Source organism: Vigna unguiculata, chromosome 10 (assembly GCF_004118075.2).
Source record: "Vigna unguiculata cultivar IT97K-499-35 chromosome 10, ASM411807v1, whole genome shotgun sequence".
Taxonomy (NCBI): domain Eukaryota; kingdom Viridiplantae; phylum Streptophyta; class Magnoliopsida; order Fabales; family Fabaceae; genus Vigna; species Vigna unguiculata.
In genome coordinates, this window is record NC_040288.1 from 4,819,830 (window position 1) to 4,827,500 (window position 7,671).

Consider the following 7,671-nt stretch of genomic DNA (forward strand, 5'->3'; position numbering starts at 1 on the left):
TCCGTTTGATGGGCGTGCTCTTGTTTCTAGGTTTGGATGTTCTTTAAAGGTCTACTAGATTACGTCAATACATGAATCTCATCTTTCCAATCTCTTTCTTCTTTACCCGCTCATTCCTCTGACTTTATGCCTTCTATTCGGCTCCTACCCTACCAAGTCCGACCGGGGGTTAACTTTTCGTTATCAACTGCTTTCTTACTTTAAAATGTTGTATCATGGGCTTGAGGTATCACCGCCTACGAGTATAGATTTCCCGTTCGGTACACATACCCGAAGGATAGAACCTCTCGCCTCTTCTGTGGAAGCATCCTTAGGGAGGTCAAGTCCATATAATAGGACTAGCCACAAGTACTGAGACAATATCTAAAATATTTGCAATTTTTCACTTTTTTTATTTTAACCCAGTTCCGGGAATCAGGCAAGTAAGATCTTTAACACAAGCTTGGCACCTAGGAATAGGCGTTTTATGGATGATTCAAGCCCTGCACACTCAAAGGCGAGAACGAAGTAGCGATTGCTCGTCCAAATGGGTTACCACCAAATCAAGAAAAATAAAAATTATATGTATTGAATTTATACCTCAATCAGCCCTTTAACACCTTTGAAAGAAAAAAGAAGGAAAGCACCCATCTCAAGTGCCTTGCTTCCTCTCCTTATCAGTCGAGCTATTTCATTCCTTCTTTTTTCCAAAGCAGGGTTAGCGTGAAAGGGTGAGTTGACTCGGGAAAGAGTTATGAGTTAGCTTCGGGATATGGCCTTTGCCTCGGATTATCCCATAAATTGGAACTGTTGATGCATGGGAGGGAATAAGAAGAAGAGGAACGTAGTAACTCGACTGTAAGGAGAGGAATGAAGAGAGAAGAAAGATCCTGATTTTATCAATGAATAACTTGCGTCAGATAAAAAGAAAGCAAAGAAACCTGCATTAACCCAGGATTTTTCAAAGCAATACCGGTAGCTAAAGGCTTTGAAGTTGTTGCTTAACACATCCTATTCGAACAATCAAGATAAAGGGGCTTTTAAGTAAGGATTACCGGGGGTTTCTCAGAGAAATTCCGATAGACTATTAAGGAGAAAATAACTGTAAGGAAGATTGCCGGATTGATTTATAATTTAGTAAGGAAAGCCAGGGGATTTCTATCAAGGGCAGCTATGTCAGGGATGCTCGTCCGAAGAAAGTGAAGATATCCAGGGAGATTCATAGGGGCGTATCAGGAATTGGCCTCTTATTAGGACTCTACCACTCCTATGGAAAGGTATTCCAAGGAAGCATCAATCAATATGCGGGAACCCGAATTCAAAAGAAGAAAGCCTTCATGCATCCAGGGGAGCTACACCCATCTCACTAACAGGATAAACCGGATAGACAAGTCCTTATTTTAGAGATTCAGTCCCAGGTTTTCTGAGAGCAGCGGAGCAAGAAGAAGATACGGCTACTTCCCAAGCATCCTAGTAATCTAGTCTGCAAAAAAGCAGCTAAAAGCGACGTCCCAGTCTTGAGACCTGATCAATCCCATGAATTCTCAATCCTTATGCTTATCAGTCTTCGTTACTCGGATTACAGTCGAGCTATTTTGTGTGTGATTGTCTATTTTAAGATCATATTGGAAACCTGGGATATGCCCATAGGGAAACCTATATTATTAACATGTTTGGCAGGAACGTACCTATCGTCATATCTGAGGGGACCCTATCTCCGGTCTCAGCAAGCTATGGGATATAACAAGGAATGCACCTTCCTCTTTGGAGGCAGGGTCAGTCATTCTGCTTTGGTTCTGCTGTTAACCACAACTAACATGACTTAACCAAGTCAGATGGCCTCTATTCTTTTTCTTTTTTAACTCCTTTCCTAATGTTTTGTTTGGGAAATCTCACTCACTACACACAATCTATATGATATGTGTGATGCCGACACCTAAGATAGAGAGAGTTACGACGACTATAATCAGAAGAAGAGGTTATGAAGTAACTCGACTGATAAGGAGAGGAAAGACCTCGGGCATTGAATCTCTGGCCTTAGCCTGCCTACCAGTCTTGATCTCTTGCAAGAACAAAGGGAAGCACTAAGAAACTATTTCAGCATGCAATTGGCAGAAATTATTCACTCAGATGCTCTCACAGCGATGCTGAAAAGGTCATCTCTACTCTGGCTCAACACTTCCCTTACTTACGCGAAAGAATCATCCTCAGAAAACAAGCATCCCGGATGGTTGAGCTCAAGCGAAGCACCCTGAGAGCAAGAAGTTCGATCAATTCTGCCAAAGCCTCTCAGTCTACTGCTTCTGAAAAGACTTCTTACTACTCTAGTTAGGAAGTATAGTTTCAATATGGGCTTCTATCTTATTTGTTCTCCTCTGCTTACAAACTGGGTAAGAAGAAGTAGAAATCTGCAGTTAAGATGAATGCAAGAATCGGATCTGAGCTCCCCCGGCTCTACGACCCCGCAAGGCACTACTGTAGAGCTCTTTGGGCGAGACTTTCTCGATCACAGCTTCTCACTGACAGACTAGCAATTCAAGAACAGCTTCTTTCTCTTACGCAATTTAGACTCTCCACAACAATCTGTATTTCGAAACAAGGAAAAGGATTCTCGACATGCTATGCAAGGCGGCAGGTGCTACTTCCTGTTAGACGAAGCTTAATGTGTTTTCTATTGGACTTGGTTGAGTTGAAGAAGAAAAGAGAGTGAGTTTGATTCCTTTCTCACTGAGGAAACTTGGCAAAGGTTTCCAAGCCGTAGTCCAAGAGGCAAAGGTTGTTTGCCTTGCTTTCAAACTGACTTGCCTTATCCTATTGGGTGAAAGTACTATTACTGCTATACCCGTCTACCCGGTCTTACTGTGAGCCCTCCCACTCTTGGAAGAAGTCACACCTTAGACACGGTAGGTCAGATTAGAACTGAAAGGCCCTTAGACCATTACACAATGGAGCACTTGCTTACACCACTAGTTAGAGAACTGGGGAAGGGGGAAGAAAGGAGCAACTTAGATCTCCACCGTCCTCCTTATGTGATGCTTACTAATCCAGCGGATCCCTCACCAGATGCTTAGTCAGAGCCATTCTCCTTGTGCTTTGATAGACTACTATAATAGACTCTTTAGGAGAAACATTCTCCGCTTCGGCTTGCCTCTGGAAGCTCTATTGTTAGACAGACCTTAGCGGACTACTTATTTGAAGCTTGACTTGTTCTCAGGATCTAAACTGACTGGAAAGAAGAAGCATTAACGGATGAAAGTAAGGATGGAAAAAAAGAGGCTGTTAGCTCTTGCTTTGCCTCGGATGCGGCACCCTCTATTCCTAAACTAGAGAGCGTCAGGGATGCTTTGGAATAAGCTAAGCTCTTCCAGTGAGAGTGGCCTATCCACTGCGCCGATCCCTTTTTTATTCTTATCAGCGGGATAGGGAACTAGTCCTCTGCGATTGCACGACCTTTCCTCACCAGCAGAAAATAAAAACAATCCAACGCCTAGAGTTTCTTTTTAGGCAGCCTAATTCTTTCTCCCTAAACATATATAGAAAGAGGAGTAACGACGGGACAGGTCACGACTACGTGTTTGACTCCGGCCAGAGAGTTCTTTTGTCCAACTACTACTCCAACTCTATAGAAAAGACAGTCAGGCCTCTCCCTTGAGCCCCGGGAGGACAGGTTATATTCAGAATAAGAAAAAGATTCCAGCAAGAAAACGGATGGCAATCAACGGCTTTATAAAGCTCAAGGAGTTGCTTGTTGGCTGGGAAGCGAAGAAAGAACGTAAGCACGCCAGTGGGTGTCTTTCGCATGTTGCCATTCCAGAGGTGAAAGTACACTTTCTTTATTCTTTATTAAATTTCTGGCATAAGAGGGCTTTTATCTTTGCTCTTTTAGCGGAATAAGAGCAGTTTGGTAAGATTATAATATAGGTCAGAAAGAATCAAATGTCCCTAGTATCAGGAAAGAGGGTGCACATTCATAGGCCAATCTGTTTTCTTGCCCGTTCCCAGGAAAGGTATGAAAGACGCCTATTCTTCAGGCAAGGAGCGCTTCCTATATAGAATATGTCCGAACTTCTTTCCCCGTACCGGACCGCAGCAGCTAAAGGACGTGCCACTGGACGAGGATTTCTTTCATTTTTGTTAATATTCTATGAGCGCGTTCTCCTCTTTTGAAAGAAAGATGTAAAGTGTGGTCTTCTCGTCACTCTTCGGGATGCTAAAGAAATAGTCGGTATTGATTCGATTCTTCCATGGGATATGGGTTTACATGGCGGGGACTCCCAACTTATTGAATAGGTGACGATGGTCGAGGAATAGGCCTTGGCAACAGCAAGCCTTTCTCCTTTCTTTTCGTTTGTTTATTCCACATGACTACTCGAGGGTTCCAAAAAGGGTAGTGTGAGGCTAGCAAATGTCGTCTTACGATCATGATACTCGGAGCCTTAAGTGAGCTCCCGCTAGGCTAGGTTAGGTGTAGCAACCTGACGACACGAAAGGTTTCGAATCTTCAATGCTACTCCTAAACAGTAAAGAGGAAGGCTTGGACCAGCTCCTTAATTTGTAGGCGAGAAGCTCTTTGTTCGAGTTGACTGTGTGATTGTGGTTTTATTTATGGCAACCGGAAACCTTTTCCTGAATTGAGAATGAGTAGAAGCTTGACAGGGGTTTATGGGATGGATGCGGGAAAGAACTCCCCTTTTGCAAAGCAAGGTTTCACCCTCTGATTACACTTTTTTTTTTTTAGGGATGGGATCTTCTGCCTAGATTAGATCTCTCACGGGATTCATCTGGCATTTCTGGATGGACTGGCATTGAGCATGTCATTCCGGACTTCGCTATTCTCACAGTCAGATCGGACATTGAAATCTGAAGTAAACTATCAAGACAGGACTGTCTTATCTATTTTATTTGCTGACAGTTGTATTCTCTCTCCTATTAGCTGTCAGTTGCAATATTGACTTTTTTGTCTTATCTTCTTTCTGAACATCTTACCTTCCTTGTCTTAGCGGTGCAGATCTTCTTTATGCTTTAAGTGGATCTTCCATGTGCCAATCAAAGAGAACGAAGTGCACTACACTTAGCTCTCTAGGTTAACGTCCAATCCTGTCCACCTAGCATCCCACCTTCCCCAAGTTTTAGTATTGGGCACCAGGTCTTTCGATGAGCTTACTAGAGGGAGAGAGATCGATTAGCCGTGAAGGGGCCCCTTGCCCACTCCCCTTCCCCCCATTTCCGGGGGCCTCGTCCTCTTCAGGTAGGAGAGACTACACCTTTCAAAAGGAGAAACTTAGAAAACAAAGAGAATCAAAAAGGCCATCATTAATGCGAACAAGGCAATAGCCTCGGTTAGAGCAAAGCCCAGGATTGCATATCCGAATAACTGTTTTGCCAATGATGGATTTCTTGCCACGGAATGAATTAATGAACTGAATACGTTTCCAATACCTACAGCAGCTCCCGCTGAAGCAATTGTAGCAGCTCCGGCACCCATTGATTTTGCACCTTCTAACATCTCGAATTGAGAAAGTCTCGTCACGCTCTTTCATTCACGATTTTATGTTCTCGTCGCTTCTTCCCCTCGTTCCTTTTCTCTTGGACATCTCACTTTAGGAAGCAAAGGCAAGCAGACTAGGCGGCAGAGGTTGTCTTCGCGGAAGGGGAAGAGTAGGAGGCTTTGAGTCGGGCATCAAAACTCGGCGTAGATAGAAAGTCCGCTACCCATTCAAGCAGCTTGTAAGGCTACAGTACTGCTTCATATAAGATGTACCAAGGACAAGTCAGATAGTGCACATTACTAGTGGGATAACTTTAGACTTATGTCTCACTCTTCTGGATAGCACAGGAAAGAGAAAGAAGACTAAGCAGACGATTCGGTGGGGCCTCACTTCAGGGGGAACATAGGCAAGGAAAATCCTGTCTCACTAGATCTATTGCTGGGGGCTAAAGCACAGGTTTACCCGCTAGTGGGTTTTTCTCTTTCATCGGTTCTGGAACGGGTCTGACTGGAACATCGCTGTCACGAACAGCGTAAACTGAGTATGGGTAGTCTAACTACTCATGCTAGTAGTTTATCTACTAGATGCTCTATAACTCACTAGAAAATAAGATTCTAAACTGGATTGACTCGGCCGATGAACCAACCTCACCAGGGACGCAAAAGGTAGACCCAGTGGACTGACTACTATAGCTGGTACTCCAAAAAGGGAAGGTAACATGCCGGGACGGCGAAAACGAGAAGAAGGATCAAAACATCGAAAGCCTTTCTGAGCCAGAGAATTGGACGTGTGATCCATAATAGAAGAGCCTTTTAGCGTAGCGGCGAAACGTGCCTGCTCTACGATCAAAGAATTTTTTGAATTGATAAGTATTCATGAGTGCATATACGTGGGCCTCCGGTCCTCGGACCTCAGTGTCCCTTTTGTCTTCCTCGTAGGGCGGCTCCTCGCCGTAGCCTGCTATCTCCTCCAACTCGTCATAGAATGAGGCCATGTTCACACCGCTTCGCCCCTTTATTGATTGACTGGATTGGCTGGCTTAAGAATGGAAGGCTCTTCAAGGCAATGAAATTTTTGGTTCCAGTTGTGCGGTTGAAAATACATACGAAAAGGAAGAAAGAATAAGGCAAAGATCAGAGAATAGCTAACTCGTGTTGACGAAAGAATGCTTCGGTGGCTGTAGCTAATACAAGGAAAGCGAGTAGGAATTACGACACCAAGAGCTCGTTCACCTTCAGACCAAGAACTCAAAGAGCGAGAGCGAGCCACGTAATCCACATACTAATCAATCTTACTGATACTGAATGATAGCAAAACAAATAGATCAATAGAAAGACGAATAGATAGAAAAATGATTCAAACACTAGAGCATAATCCAAAAAAAGAAAAAAGAAATGCCTTGAGCATTGAAGCCGGAAGGAAAGCCATTAAGCAAGCCCCTAACTCCATACTCTATTTCCTGCCTTTGCCCTCTCAAGCAAGATAAATTGAACCAAATGCAATCAATCGTCAGACCGCCGGAAGTCACTCTTTCTCTTTTCCAGGCATACAATCAACACTTCTTTCATTCAAAGGTAGGTGTATAAGCCCTTATATTGATCGATTCGCCTAAACGAGTTTCACAAATTCGTTAAGGACACAACCCTAACTAATATGAAAGGCTATGGATATAGTCTACATCGGCTAGTCATAGGAAGAATAAAAAGACCAGCGTTAGGCCTCTTCAGCTAATAGATGTGTCAAAGACCGTTGCCAGGTTCAAGCTACTGAGGGTTCACTTGAACCTGGCAATTAGACCCAAGTGAGAAATGGAGAAAAGAAAGCAATAAGATAAAAGAGGGGAAAGACCTGAACACCCTCGGCGTTCTGCGCACAAAGGGGGAGCACACTTATAGCGACAGAAGTGAGAGAGCGGGATTGAGAGGACCCCGTGGGGCTCGAGGAAAGAGCTGAGACTCTGCAAAATAAAAAAATGGAAATGAGATCAAAGGTAACGATATACCTCTCATGTCAAGGGTAATGAATGGCAGAAGAGTAGTCCAGAGAAACCCAGCGCTTCCATTCGGAAGGTTTGGCTTGAGAAGAACATACTGTAACTCCCACTTTTTCAGCCCCTGGCATCTCCAAGCTTTGGGACGAAGCTGGACTAAGACTCTTTTCGTTGGGTTGCCTTTCCGGTAAGAGAGTAAGCGTATGAAGAAGA